Source organism: Arvicola amphibius, chromosome X (assembly GCF_903992535.2).
Source record: "Arvicola amphibius chromosome X, mArvAmp1.2, whole genome shotgun sequence".
In the NCBI taxonomy this organism is placed as follows: Eukaryota; Metazoa; Chordata; class Mammalia; order Rodentia; family Cricetidae; genus Arvicola; species Arvicola amphibius.
Window position 1 is genome coordinate 97,189,988 of NC_052065.1, and position 15,152 is coordinate 97,205,139.

Here is a 15,152-nt window from a genome sequence, read left to right on the forward strand (position 1 = left end):
TGGAATGGGTGTTTTGTCACTTGGTTTCTGTTTCCTCTTTGGTCTTTTGGAATCTGTGGCCAGAATTTCTTGGAGCTGCCATGACGTCTGATCCAGTAGGGAGTCTCAATCCAAGTTAGGGGATGACCTTCTGGAGGCTACCTTGATCTTTGGTGCAGCAGGGGATTTCTGCCCTAGTTTCGGGGGGGGGGGGTGACATGTGATGGCAAGGAAGTAAGTGAGGCCTTGGTGCACTTAGTGAGTGGAAGAAGTCCACCGCCGGACCGCACTTAGTGAGTGGAAGAAGTCCACCGCCGGACCGCACTTAGTGAGTGGAAGAAGTCCACCGCCGGACCGCCTGTCTGTGGTTCTGGCTGCAGGTATGGTTTATGATCCAGCAGGAAATCTCTGCCTAAGGTAGCCTGTCTGTTTTGTTGACTTGCTTGGCCTGCATGAGTTCCTCCAACTGTACCTGTTCGTCTGATTAACATGATCTGCACCTGAGCAGGGGAAGCCTGCAGGAGTTGGTGGCAGGGGTATGGCAGTGGGACTGGAAGCGAGATGCAGAATGAGTCTTTGGGAGCCAAATCTAGGGAATGGGGCAGTGCAGCTGACATGTGGGTCACTCACCTGTTTTTCTGACTGGTATAGCCTGCACCTTGTGTGTGAAATCTTACAAACAGGACGTGGCACAAAGAAAGAAGTACTTTCGAAATGTGGATTTGAGCTTTTCTGTGGTTACCCATCTTATGCTTTTGACTTTGAAAGTTTTCCATACTCTGTTCCCATTCTTGATTTCTTCTATTTAAAGGTAAACACACTCTACATTTTTGTCTTTGTGCATCTGACAGGAAATAATGAAATGTGACAAACACTTCCTCAGAATAAAAAATGCACCATGCTTCTGCAGGTGAAAAAGGTCTTAGTAACTATATCCAAACTTTGTGATCTATTTAAGAGTCTCAAGATATTATGGTCAGTGACAAAAATAGCAATGTTGCATCTGCATGGCATATTCACATTTCACAAAGTGAATCTTTTGGTATCGCGTCTGGGGGACTTTCTTAGGTTCATTAATTCTTTTATATCACTAAGGAAAGGAAAAATAGGAGAACAACAGCAAGATAAGAATAATCAGTGGTGCAGCAAATTCTTTTAGTGGCATTTGTGTAAATTTCCTCCTTAGGCAAATGCAAGTCCATCTGCATTTTACTTAACTTCCTTTCTCTGTTGCCTCTATCTAATGGAAACTAAACAATCTCACTGGAAACTAAAGAGTTTCCACTAATTTTTACTTTTCATTTTTCTTGTACAGACAATCCCATATGTGACTGAAACTCTCCAGTCAGAGGGCCTTCCCCCACTTTTTCTTTTTAAAAAAATGCTTATTGACTTCCTGACTTGACTGCTACTATTGCTTTTTATGTTTGTGACAACTTTCAAAACGCTATATCTCTGTGTTATGAATCCATGACTTGAATATGTCCCCCAAATTCCATGTGTTGGGAAGTAATTAGGATTAGAAATGTCTATCAGTGAGTAGCTTCCATGATGAACTGATAGTTTGAAGGATGGGTGAGAAACCCGAACTGACATTATCCCTTGTCCTCACCATGTGATACTTTCTACTGTGTTATGATATAGCCTGAAAGTATATATCTTATTTTACATTCCAATCCCAGTTCCTTCTCCTTCCCATTCTACCACTCCCCCCATCTTCTCTCCATCCCACAACCCATCCACTCCTCAGAGAGGGAAGCCTCCCATGGGGAGTCAACAAAGTCTGTCATATCACTTGAGGCAGGACCTAGGCATCCTTCCCCCTGTATCTAAGCTGAGCAAGGTATGCCTCCATAGAGAATGTGCTCCAAAGAGCCAGTTCATGCACTAGGGATAAATATTGATTCCACTGCCAGTGGCCCCACACACTCCCCATGCCACACAACTGCCACCCACATTCAGAGGCACTAGTTCAGTCTTATGTAAGTTCCCAAGCTGTCAGTCCAGAGTCAGTGAGTTCCCACTAGCTCAGGCCAACTGTGTCTGTGGGTATCCCCATCATGGTCTTGGTTTCTTTGCTCATAATATTGGTCTTCCCTCTCTGTGACCGGACTGTAGGAGTTTGGCCCACTGCTTAGCTGTGGATCTCTAATCCGTTTCCATTAGTTACTGGATGACAGTTCTATGATGACAATTAAGGTAGTCAATAATCTAATTACAGCGGAAGGGGGTTTAGGTACCACTTTGCTCAGATTCTTAACTGGAGTTATTCTTTATTGAATTATATAATTTCTTAAAAGACATTTGCTTGATTTTGCCACTATGTTTGAACATTTCACAATATATATGTTTCGTGATCACAGTCATCCAATTACCCTTTCATGCTTGCTGAACTATCTTTTTCTCTCAACTCTTCCCTGTACTTTAACAATATTTATTACTATTACTGTTGGGTTTTTTTTTGAGACAGGTGTGTGTGTGTGTGTGTGTGTGTGTGTGTGTGTAACTGCTCTGCTGTTCTGGAACTCACAAAGACCAGGTTGGTTCCAACTCACAGAGATCTACTTGCCTCTGCTTGTGTATGCACCACCACCATCCAGAAATTTATTTTAACCCCATGCTTGTTAATTCTGGATTAGAGGTATTTACTACACCATGGAAAACTTACCAATGGATAAACCACTGAAAAAAATGACATCCCCCCAGCAACCAATAGCTGGCAATAACTCCTCAAGGAGGGATTATTCTATTGTGGCCCTCATCAGTCCTTAAAGGAATGTCAAAATGCTTTGTGCAGGTAAGCAAAGCTGCTGTGTGATAATGATGCAACGATTATGTTACTCCATTACATCATTTTGTTCTTAGTGCTTTCTATCCCCTCCTCTATTGTGTTCCATGAGCCTTGGAGTGAGTTACGTAGTTGTCTTTTCCTTTGGGTAAAACACCCACTTAGCATTTATTCTCATACCCTGACTAGTTGTGACTTTCTGCATTAACTGCTAACTGCTGAAAGAAACGTTTTTCTGACCAAGGTTGTAAGCAGGTTAACTCTGTGAATATATACATAAATATTTAGTAGGTAGTTTCACAATATGTCCATTGAACAAGACAGTGGCAGTAGGCTCTCTACTAGGGGTTATGACATCCCCAGCCATGGACTTTTGACCAGGCTCATAATAACAGACATGAATTATCTCCCATGAAGCAGGCCTCAAATCCAATCAGAAGTATTTGGTTAACCTTACAACCATCATGCATTTATTGTACTAAAAGGCAATTTTGCCTTTAAGATCATTACTATAGCTCTCAGTATTCAAAAGTAAGGAAGACTGTTGATTACTTTTGTCTCTCAGCAGCATGTACAAAACCTTTTGGTAATGTTAAGGTTATCTGGCAGGGAAAATCTTGCATCTCAGTATCAGCTTGATTTATGCCCAGCAACCAAAATGTACAATGTTTTCAGCAATAGAGGCTGAAAACATCATCAGGTTCTTGTGGGCATCCAAGAACAATGGCAGGAAGCTGTAGTGTATGGAAGAGCTCTGGGGATTGACCAATACATAACTCTTAAGTGACTACACGCGGCACTAAGAATATCATTTAATAGTCCATGTCTTCTGGGGGAAGCATTGTATACCCATGTAGTGTGCTTCTACTCAAATTCCTTAAAAAAAGATTTTGCACCCACCTATATTTCTTCTTTAGGGAGATCTCTGTTCATTTCCAGAGCTGATTTTTATTTGGGTTGTTTGTTTTCTTGATATTTAGTTTTGGGGCTTTTTTATAATTCTTGATATTAATCCTCTGTCAGATGTACAGCTAGCAAATATTTTCTTTCTATTATCATGTTTGGCAACTCTTCACTCTGTTGACAGGTTTTTTATGTATGGAACTTTTAATTACATAAAGCCTCATTTATGAGGTGTCATCTTTATTTCCTGAGAAACTGTATAATTTTTGAAAGTTCTTACCTATGTCTGTGTTATGAATTACACTCCCCACTTTCTCTTCTAGCTGTTTGAGAGCAGAAAATGAATTTCAATGTTACTTTGAAGTATTTAAGAGAACATTTGTGCTTTATTTTTGTGGTGGTATTTTCTACCTGTGAAGTCTCTCCTGCTCCCACAGAACAAATAAGCAGTTGCATCATGTACCTATTTTCCAAAAATGGGAGTACCTTCATTTCTATTTTTGGTATAGGACAAATGCATGCTCAATATTAAAGTAAACAGACACAGAAGCACAGGGGACAAGCACTATCTCCAATTTAGTGTATAGCCTTCGAAGACTGTATATGTTCTCATTACTTCATTTGAAGAATCACAATATATTGGTCTGCACCTCATCAGGGATGATGTGATGGGCATAGTGACAGTGGAAATGTTCACCTATTTGCTGAAATGCTAATTTCTGCTTACTCATATCACTTGCATGCTAAGCAAATTGTCTGCCAAGACAGAATTGTTTTAAGAGAACAGGTACAAGTTTACCTTGTATGCCATCAGAGTACCTCATTCTCTTAGGGGGCTGCCTATTCTGTTTCACATTTTTTTTCATGCCCTGCTTTGATGTTTAACCTTCAGTGTGAATTTTCTTGTTAAAATCACCTAAGATAGCCATCTCTGGGCATGTCTGTTAGTACAAGGAGCTTTCAATAGTAGGAAAAAGTGATTTTAAATGTGGATAGCATCATATCACAGGCTGGGGTTCCAGACTGAATAAAAAAAGAGGAAAGGAGGAAGGTAACTAAACAATGATATTCATCTCTCTGTGTTTCTTTCCTTTGGACCCAATGTGACTAGATCCCTCATTTTCCAACTATGTCTTCACACCATGATAGAGTATATCCCATTAATATGACTAGTATCTTTCTAAACAGGATCCCACTCTATTGTCCATGTTGGCCTTGAACATACTATGTGGCTTTGAATTTACTATACAGCTGGGAATGCCCTTGAACTCCTACCTCTCCTGTCTCTACCTCACAAGTACTGGAAATGCAAGTGTTTGCCACAGCACCTGACTTGTTTTCAACTAGGAACCAAAAGCAATTCTGTGTTCCTTATGTTGCTTTGTGTGAGCTATGTTGTGAAAGCAACAATAAAGTAACTAATATTCTACTTCCCAAATGTTTGAGAAACACTGTGCTTCTAACATAGAAGCAGATTAGGAGCAAAGGAGTTGTACACGGTACACAAGGGATAGGATCTTTGCTACCTGGGATATCAGTTCAATTGTCTTCAGTGTCAATGCTTCTCAACTTTCTGTATGGAAACTGTTATATTAGTAGATAATATTTCTGTTGACTCCGGGTATAAAAAGATGAGCACTAGAGCCTTGAGTCTGCAGGAATAATATATCATCCACATATTAGCAAATGTAAACTCATTCACAGCACATCAGAGGTCCTGGAACAAATGATTTAAAACATTTTGGTTAACAGAATCCTCCTAAATACACCGCAGTTAGCTTTCTGAGTTACAGTTCTTTTGATTTATCTTTATTCCAGCTTGTACCTGGCTTCTTGTGCTTGTCCTATTACATAAGAACTGCTCAAGAGGTTATAATTAAAGTTCTTTCCACAATGTCTTTCCCTTATGAAAGAAGAGTGAATAGATTACAGACCATCAAATGAGCCTAGGAAATCTCTCTTTCCTCTATGGATATAACATTCCATTATGTCAGGTACTCTGAGTACCTGATCCTAAAAATATTTTATTCAGTACCAATCATCAGTTGTTTCAGTAGCAATATGCCATAATGGAGGATCATGAAAATTCCAAAAGGCTGACTAGAATGTTCATAAAGGCTCCAATCATTTCTATGTGTCCTCATCCTAGTCCCGCTACCTGTCAGCTGTGCAACCAAGTTGATTGACCTTTGTAAATATTAGTTTTCTTATCACTAAAATGGAAATAATAAAATATGTTATGGTGGTAGTAAGATTTTTGAAGTATAAGAGAATGGAGCAGCCTGCTCTTAAGAGAGATGGAAGGAAAACAGGGTTCTTTGAAAGTCATAATTCAGTTAGTCAAAGAGTTATTGTGGGAAGTGGATTTAAGTACTGTGGAGAGTGTGCTTGCCTTGGAATGGAGATGACATAGTAGCACAATGGCAAATTTTGGAAGGATGTTGTAGGAGAATAAATGAAGAGCCATCTTAAGAAAGCAAAGATTGTGGCTACTTAGATGTTTTGGGCACTTCCCACATTGTACTCTTATTACAGGTAGTTGAGTATGTATCTGTTATTTCTCACATCAACCATAGTTTATATCTCCTATTTGTAATCACGGGGACCTTGCATGTACTAAGTATCCAATAATTACTTAGGTGATACAAACTGTCTTCTAATGGTAGCCCGAGGAAAACTTGAACTTGACAGTATACAGATATCTAAATAAGTTGTGCTTCCTTCATTTTGTTCTCATATTATCTTGTTACTGCAATGAACTCTCAGAGAATTAGTAATGAACAATTCATTTCTTTCAACATCCAGTTATCCTTTCCATGGATTTTTGCTTTATCCTTAATGAGCGGTTCTAGGACAGAGAGTCTGGAGTAGCAAGAAAAGTCAACAATCTGACATATCTAGAGATTCTAGAAAGCTCTCCACACTACTGAGTATGTGAGTAGTTGTATACCAAACCTCTATCAGAGTCTGCATATATCAGCTAATGGTTACATAGTTTCCACTGGTAGGACTTATCTAGACTTCTATTTCTCTGGCTCTTAATTAAATCTATAAAGAGCTGGAAAGTTAATCTTTTAGGCAGTGCAAGCCATTAGCAGTCTTAGCTTCAACTATTCAACTCTGTCTTTGCCATTCAAAAGCAGCCATAGATAATGTATAGAAGAATAGGAGAAGCTAAGTGCTTCCTTCCATGAAAATTTATTCAAGTAAGCAAAAGACAAGATTTCACCCACAGGGCTGCAGTTTCCTAAACCCTGGTCTGTAGTATTCCATGACTTTGCTGGACATAAATTTAGTGATTCTTACATGCTCATTTCTTAATATAGGGTTATCATTCTTGATAGAACAGAAGGCAGGGAATTGATTCTGTGTGTTCATAGTGCCTTTTTCATACACGAGCATACCTCTGCCATTCCCTTTATTAGTTAGTTGTATTCAATTATCTTATCCTTGATTAAATTCTTGAAACCTTTTAACATAGGAACCTCTGACAAAGTGACCATCAAATTCCCTTTTTAAATACTCTTGATTTCTATTTGAAACCTATCTTTTAGCTTGCTTTTTCTCATGCCTTTCCAGTATGTGAATGATGTCTTTCTTGCAAATTGTCATTGCATACCATTTAGTTAACTCTTCTTGCAGGCATAATGCAGTATAGAGTAACTAGTATTTAGAGTCAGGAAAAAAGACAAAGTACAAGCTAATCCCCTCTGATGAGCCTGGACCTTGTCTTGGCTTCTGATTAGCTATCATGTTGCACCAAAAAGATATCTCTTACATGTAATGTGTAATCCTGAATTAGATCTAGAAACAGAGAAAATGAAATTTGTGTAAAAACTAGTGAAGTGTCATAGTTTAGGTAATAGGACTGCACCAGTGTTAATTAATTTCTTACTTGTGAAAAATTTATCTTTAGTGATTGTCAACACTAGGGGAAAGTGAGTGAGAAGCAAAGGGATACTTACAAGCAGTCTTTGTAACTTTATTGTGAATCTAAAGTTATTCCAAAATATTTAATTTTATTTATTAAATAAAAGCCTGTATGGACCCCGGAGAGATGACTCACTTGGCAATGTGCTTGTTGGATAAGTTTGGGGAACTGAGTTTGAATCCTTAGCATCCATAAAAATGCTTGGGTTGGCAACGAAGCCCTGTAATCCTCATGTTGGGGGGGAGGGGATCTGTGAAGGTAGACAAGTCTATAAACCTCAATGGATAATCAGTGTATGTGAACCATTGAGCTACTTGTTCAGTGAGAGACCCTGTCTCAAAAATAAAGAGGAAATGAGGAAGGTGACTGATGTTGACCTCTGGCCTCCACACACATAAACACACAGGTACAGGCACATACATTGACATATATATGTATAAAACCATATATACACACAGTACACACATATACAGATGAACGTACACACATAAACACACACACTTGTCCTCTTAATATTTTACCCTCAAACCTCCTGTTTATTTGTCAACGATCATAGAGAGCTCCTCTCTCATTATCTCATCTCTGAGAGTTCATCCAACATGCAACTCACTCCACTCAAGCCCCAACTCCCACACTTCTTCCTTAGAATCATATAACTTTTGCTGGATACACATCTCAAGTAGAAAGCAATTCAGTACTCCCTGAGTTTCTCTCGTTTGACTGTGCACCCTTTTAGATAATTTATCTGTAACGCAGAGTGAGCAAAGAGTGAATGAAGAGTCTCTTGAATTGTCAATGGGAAAAGAAGTGCTCTTGGTATGTTCTCTGCATAGACGATGTAATTATGGCAGTTGTCAAGGAGAAAGTAATGGCTTAGATTGAATAGTCTTGGAACCAAAGTCTTAGCACTGAAATATTTCCCAAAATCTTTTCACATATACTTTATCCACTCTAGAGGTGGGATAGTGGGCCAGAAAGTCTTCTAAGGGAGTAACAAAGTCCCCCATTTCTAGTGTCCTCTAATTAATGTAGAGTAAGTAGAGTAGACGTTTTTATTTCTGATTGTCAGTATTTTGGCCTAGTAAAATGCTACCATTACCTAGGACAGAGAATAATTCTAGTAAGGCTACATAGCCTGGATGAAGGGTGTAAATCTTGTGGTGGGTGATGACCAGGGACGTTTCTGATTCCTGTGATAAGATCAAAAGCATCAGGTTTGAATGACCTGGCTGTGATGTCTGTTAACTGTCGATTGCTAGCATCAGTTCAGCTGATCTGACTGAGTAGAGGGGTGTTCCCTTCCTCACTCATTCTGTGTGCGTACCTCCTGAGGCTGCGTGTTGGGTTCAAGTTGAAAGTCTTCACAGAAAGCAAAGGGCCTTCTTTAGTTAGGGGTATTATACGATACATACCTGTACTCTCCTGCTAGAGCATCAAAAGGAGCTGTCAAAATCAAAAGCTTTTTACTCCTTAAAATATAGTAACATAAGAAGATAAATTCAGGAAGGAAAAAATACAATACGTGTTGTTTTGAGGGTGGTCCCCACTGGCTGCAAAAGTCTTCACATATGGCTACTTTTCCTATTGGGTTAATATGTAGGTGCAGTTCACTAATCAGAATCTTGTGTTAGGTACTGGCAAACAAGACAGAGGAAAGGGAGGATTAGGTCAGAACTGTAGATCTTAACCACATGGAGGCCCACAGGTTCATAAACAGTAAAATGGAAAAACAGATGCTGTTTATTCATTTATTAAACACATTTTTGAGGACTTACCTATGTGCAGAGCACTATTATAGGTACTAATATAGTTCAGACTTGTGCCTGAACAAGACAGACAAAAGCAATCATCGTCAACATGTGGCTTGCAAAGACGATAGACAAATATGTTATATATTGAGATGCTCTAAAATAAAACAATTCAGAATAAGAGAACTTATAGGGATGCTGATGAGATCAAGTTGCTATTTTAGAGCTAGTGAATGAGAGTTGGGAGACTGAAAATTCTTTTGTAATAGAAAAGCAATAAGCACAAAACTTCAATGGTGAAGACAAATGCTACTGCAGGGTAAGTGCATGCTCTTCTCACTCTTATGTCTTGGCACTTGAAACTCCCTTCTATGTGCCAAATATGTCTTATCCTTATGACATTTTGTGTGACACACCCCCCTTATCTTTTTCTAATACAATATAATATGAATCTAGGAGATGGATTGGCCTAAAACCAAAATATGCAGGGACTTTCAAGGCAAACTGGAAAATATGAAAATTTGGACTGAAGTTCTGATTCTCATCATCTGCATGAAATTCTGGAAAGCAAAGAGCCACAAGAACAAAGAGTTGAGGGAGGAGAAACCATAAATCAGAATATATTGTATGAAAGAAAATCTATTTTCATTTAAAATAATACTTAAAAAGAATATGATGAGAGTCTGAGAAACCAAGGACAATGGCAATGAACGTGAACTCTACAGCATGGACGGGCTCACTGTGAACCTTGTCAGTTTGGTTGCTCACCTTCCTGGACTTAGGGGGAGCTGGGAGGACCTTGGACTTAACATAGTGAAGGGAACCCTGATGGCTCTTTGTCTTGGAGAGGGGTGGAGTGGGGGTATGGGTGGAAGGGAGGGGAAGGAAGGGGGAGGAGGAGGGAAGGAGATGGAAATCTTTAATAAAAAAAATGAGGAAAAAAAATAAATTTTTAAAAAGTGGGAAAAAAAGAATATGATGATACTTTCTTGCTTTCTTTTCATAGTACCCGACAAAACCCATTCTTTATACAATTTGAATGAACTCATTAATTGGATGAGCACATATGTCACAAGGAAAAGAACAAATAAGAAAGAAATGAAAAATGGTTTCTCATGATGTGGCTTTTATTCCAAACACAAAGCTCAGTTCGTACTTTTCATCTTTTGAACTAATATAACTTATTAGCAATTAATTAAGCTTTTTTTCCTATTGGGGAAAAACTAGACCAATGAAATGATATTCATTTCTCTTACATTAAATAACTACCATCCTTATTGACTTTATGCCAAAGTAATGTGATATCATTCCACCCATACACTTTCAGGAAATAGCTCTTTCTGGTGCTAACAACAGTCTTTTCAGAATTGTCTCATTCTCTTTAAGACTAAGAAGAAAATATTTACGCTCAATTTTTCAGTTAGATATAAAACTCTCAGGATATTAGACTAAATCAGAAGCTGTTATCATAGTTATCTGAGATAACTGTATGATACCTAAACTGTTTGTTTTCAAATCCTAATTCAATATAATTACAAAATATAGTCAGATCAGACTACAAAAACCAATCACTGAACAAAAGAAATATTTTTTTCTACTCAAACCCAATACAGCAAGAAAATAAGAAAATAAGAAAATCTGAATCCATACGCCTTAAAATGTGATCTCTAGTTCCTTCGGTCTCACTTTTTCCCTCAAGAAAATAGAGTGAATCAATTCTAGTTCGTGTTTTTCTTCCTGACCAAGGCAGAAAGGATTCATCATTTTCTGGGCAGAAGGTCATGTGGTTTCCTTGAATCATGCTTTGCTTTCACATTCTTCTATTTGATAAAACTTACCCTGGAGACTTTTTGGATGAAGAGATCATTTCTCCAAATTGAATGTGTTTGCCTTTTTTATGGTAACTCAAGAATTCACATGAGATCTGAGCATGAGAAGTGGCTTATAATTTATAATGACTGCAAGAGCTAGCTGCTTATGAACATGAAAACTGTCCCGTTCATGCCTTGGTTCTCTTACGAACATGTAAACTTGCCCACTGTGCCTTGGTTCCATTACAAACTCCATGCCTTGCTTCTCTTATGAACAAGTAACCTGTCCCCTCCGTGGTTTGGTACATTCTGAACTTCAGCAAAACCATCTGAAATGTCAGCCTAACCTTTGTGTCCCTATTCAGTCAGCAAATATTCAGTCACCTGAGATTCCCAGATTCTTTCTTGACTGAGCTAGAATTTGAACCGCTCTTAATTTAATAGGCTGCTTGCTATACAATGCTCTGAGAGGACTTTTAGAAATAATTCAGTCCAATTATTTCATCTTATAAAGATGAAATGAGGATCAGATAAAAGAAACTGCATGGAGAGTTATATAGAAACTCTGTAGTAGAATAAAGATTGTGGGGCAAATTTCTTGAGTCACATTCTGGTGCACTTTATACCATTTCTCCCTTGATTCTTAGTACTGAACTCAACTTCTTCATGGCTATGCTATTGCAGGTTAGTTTCTCTGTTGTAAAATAAGCATCCGCTGTATCCTACATTTGCTTCCCCTTCATTGAATTCTGACAAGTGAGGTTCTTCCTTCTTCATAAGCTATTTTGTTAGAAATATATTATCTTTTAGATATGTTATGCTAAATAAGCATGCAGATAAATGTAAAATCACAATCTGGCTCCTGTGTGATACTATGCTATCAAAGGATTGTATTCCTTGCAGTACACATTTAATTCCCTATACACAGTTATAAACTGAGGTTTGACAGGTAGGTAGGTAATCATACACACACTCATGTTAAACTTTTTGGCTTCAAAACTTTGTTTCTTGTGCAGATTATTTGACTTTTCACAATTGACCTATTTTTTTAATTTTCATTTTACATTCTAATCACAGTTACTCCCCTATATTCCTTTTTGTGTCCCCTTGCCCTACCACCCAGCCCACCCCTATCCACTCCTGCAAGTCAACAAAGTATTGCACATTAAGTTGAGGCAATACCAAGCTGGTACCCCCTGCATTAAGGCTAAGCATGACAACCCACCATAGGGAATAGGCTCCAACAAGCTAGCTCATGCATCAGGATTAAATCCTGGTCCTACCGCCAAGGACACCCTCAGATAGTCCAGGCTTCACCACTGTCTCCCACATATGGAGGGCCTAGTTCAGCCCCGTGGAGGCTCCACAGCTGCTGGTCTAGGGTTCATGAATTTCCACAAGTTTGGTTCAGCTGTCTGTAGATTTCTTCATCATGATCTTAACCTTCCTTAAACATATATTCCCTCCTCCCTCTCTTCGACTGGGTTTCTGGAGCTTGGCCTGGTGTTTGGTTGTAAATCACTGCATCTTCTTCCATCAGTTACTGGATGAAAGCTGTATGTTGATAGTTGTGGTATTCGCCACTCTGATTACAGTGGAAGGCCAGTTTGGGCACCCTCTCCACTGTTGCTAGGAGCAATAGCTGGGGTCATGCTTGTGAATTTTGGGGGATTTCCCTAGCACCGGGTTTCTTAACCCCGTAGTGATGCTCTCTATGAAGATTTCTCTTTCATCACTCTCCCACTCCATCCATCTCTACCCTCCACCATCCTGTTCCCTCATGTTCGCATCTCCCATCCCTTCCCTTTTACTGTGCCCCCCTTGCCCCCAGTTTACATAGGAGATGTCATCTAATTCCCCTTCCCAGGGTGATCCATGTGCCTCTTAGGGTCTTTCCTGTTACCTAGCTTCTCTGGAGCTATAGATTATAGTCTGGTTATCTTTTGATTTACATCTAATATCCACTAATGAGTGTGTACATACTGTGCTTGTCTTTCTGAATCTGGGTTACCACACTCAGGATTTTTTTTTGCTAGTTCCATCCATTTGCCTGCATATTTCATGATGTCACTTTTTACACCTTAGTAATACTGAATTGTGTAAGTGTACCACATTTTCTTTATCCGTTCTTCAGTTGAGGGGCATCTAGGTTGTATCCAGATTCTGACAATTACAAATAATGCTGCTATGAACATTGTTGAGCACGTGTCCTTTTGGTATGACTGAGCATCCTTTGGGTATATGCTCAGCAGTGGTATTGCTTGGTCTTGAGGTCAATTTTCTAAGAAACCTCCATACTGATTTCCAAAGTGACTGTATAAGTTTCCACTCCTACCAGTAGAAGAGGTGCATTACCCTGACTCCACATCCTTTCCAACATAAACTGTCCATAGTATTTTTGATCCTAACTATTCTGACAGGTGTAAAATGGTATCATAGAGTTGTTTTGATTTGCATTTCCCTGAAGGTTAAGGATGTTGACCAATTCCTTAAATGTCTTTCAGTCATTTGAGATTATTTGCTGAGAATTCTGTACCCCATTTTTTAAATTTGATTATTTTGTATTTTGATGTCTAGTTTCTTGAGGTCTTTATATATTTTGGAGATCATCTCCTTTGTCAGATATGGGATTGGTGAAGATCTTTTCCCATTCTATAGGCTGTCATTTTTTCATTTACCATGTCCTTTGCCTTATAGAAGCTTTTCAATTTTAAGAGGTCCTATTTATTGATTGTTTTTCTCAGTGTCCATGCTACTGGTATTATATTTAGGAAGTAAACTCCAGGGCTAATGTGTTCAAGGTTACTTCCCAATATCTCTTCTATCAGGTACAGTGCGACTGGATTTATATTGAGATTCTTGATCCATTTGTACTTCAGTTTTGTGCATGGCGATAGATATGAATCTATTTCCAATCATTTACACGTTGAAATCCAGTTATGCCAGCACCATTTGCTAATGATGCTTTCCTTTTTACATTGTACTATCTTGGCTTCTCTGTCAAAAATCAGGAGTTCAGGTGTGTGTGGATTAATGTCAGGTCTTCGATTCCATTGGTCCATGTGTCTGTTTTTATGTCAGTACCAAGCTGTTTTTATTATTACAGCTTTATTGTAGTTTGAAATCAGGGATGGTGATGCTTCCAGGAGATCCTTTATTGTACTGAATTGTTTTTCCTGTTCTTGTTTTTTGTCTTTCCATATGAACTTGAGTATTATCCATTCAAGGTCTGTGAAGAATTGTGTTGAAATTTTGATTGGCATTGCATTGAATCTGTAGATTGCTTTTGGTAAGACTGCCATTATCATTATGTTCCTACATATTCAAGAACATGGGAGATCTTTATATTTTCTAGTATCTTCTTCAATTACTTTCTTTAGAGACTTAAAGTTCTTGTCATATAGGTCTTTCACTTATTGGTTAGAGTTAACCAAAGCTATTTTATTTCTGTGGCTGTTGTGGAGGGTGATATTTCTCTGATTTCTTTTTTAGCTATTTTATCATTTATACATCAGATGACTACTGATTTTCTTTGAGTTAATCTTGTATCCTGCCACATTACTGAAGGTGTTTATCAGCTCTAGGAGTTTCCAGGTAGTTTTTTGGGGTCACTTATGTATACTAGCATATCAGCTGTGAAAAGGGATAGTTTGACTTCTCCGTTTCCAATTCATATCTCCTTGATCTGCTTTTGTTTTCTTATTGCTCTACCTAGAACTTCACGTACTATATTGAATAGATATAGAGTGAGCAGAGAGCCTTGTCTTGCTCCTGGTTTTAGTGGAATCATCTTGAGTTTCTTTCCATTTAATTTGATGTTGTCTGTAGGATTGCTGTAAATTGCTTTTATTATGTTTAGATATGTTCCATGTATACCTGATCTCTCTAAGACCTTAAGCATGAAGGAGTGTTGGATTTTGTCAAAGGCTTTTTCAGAATCTAATGAGATGATCATGTGGGTTTTTCCTTGCAGTTTGTCTTTATGGTGGATT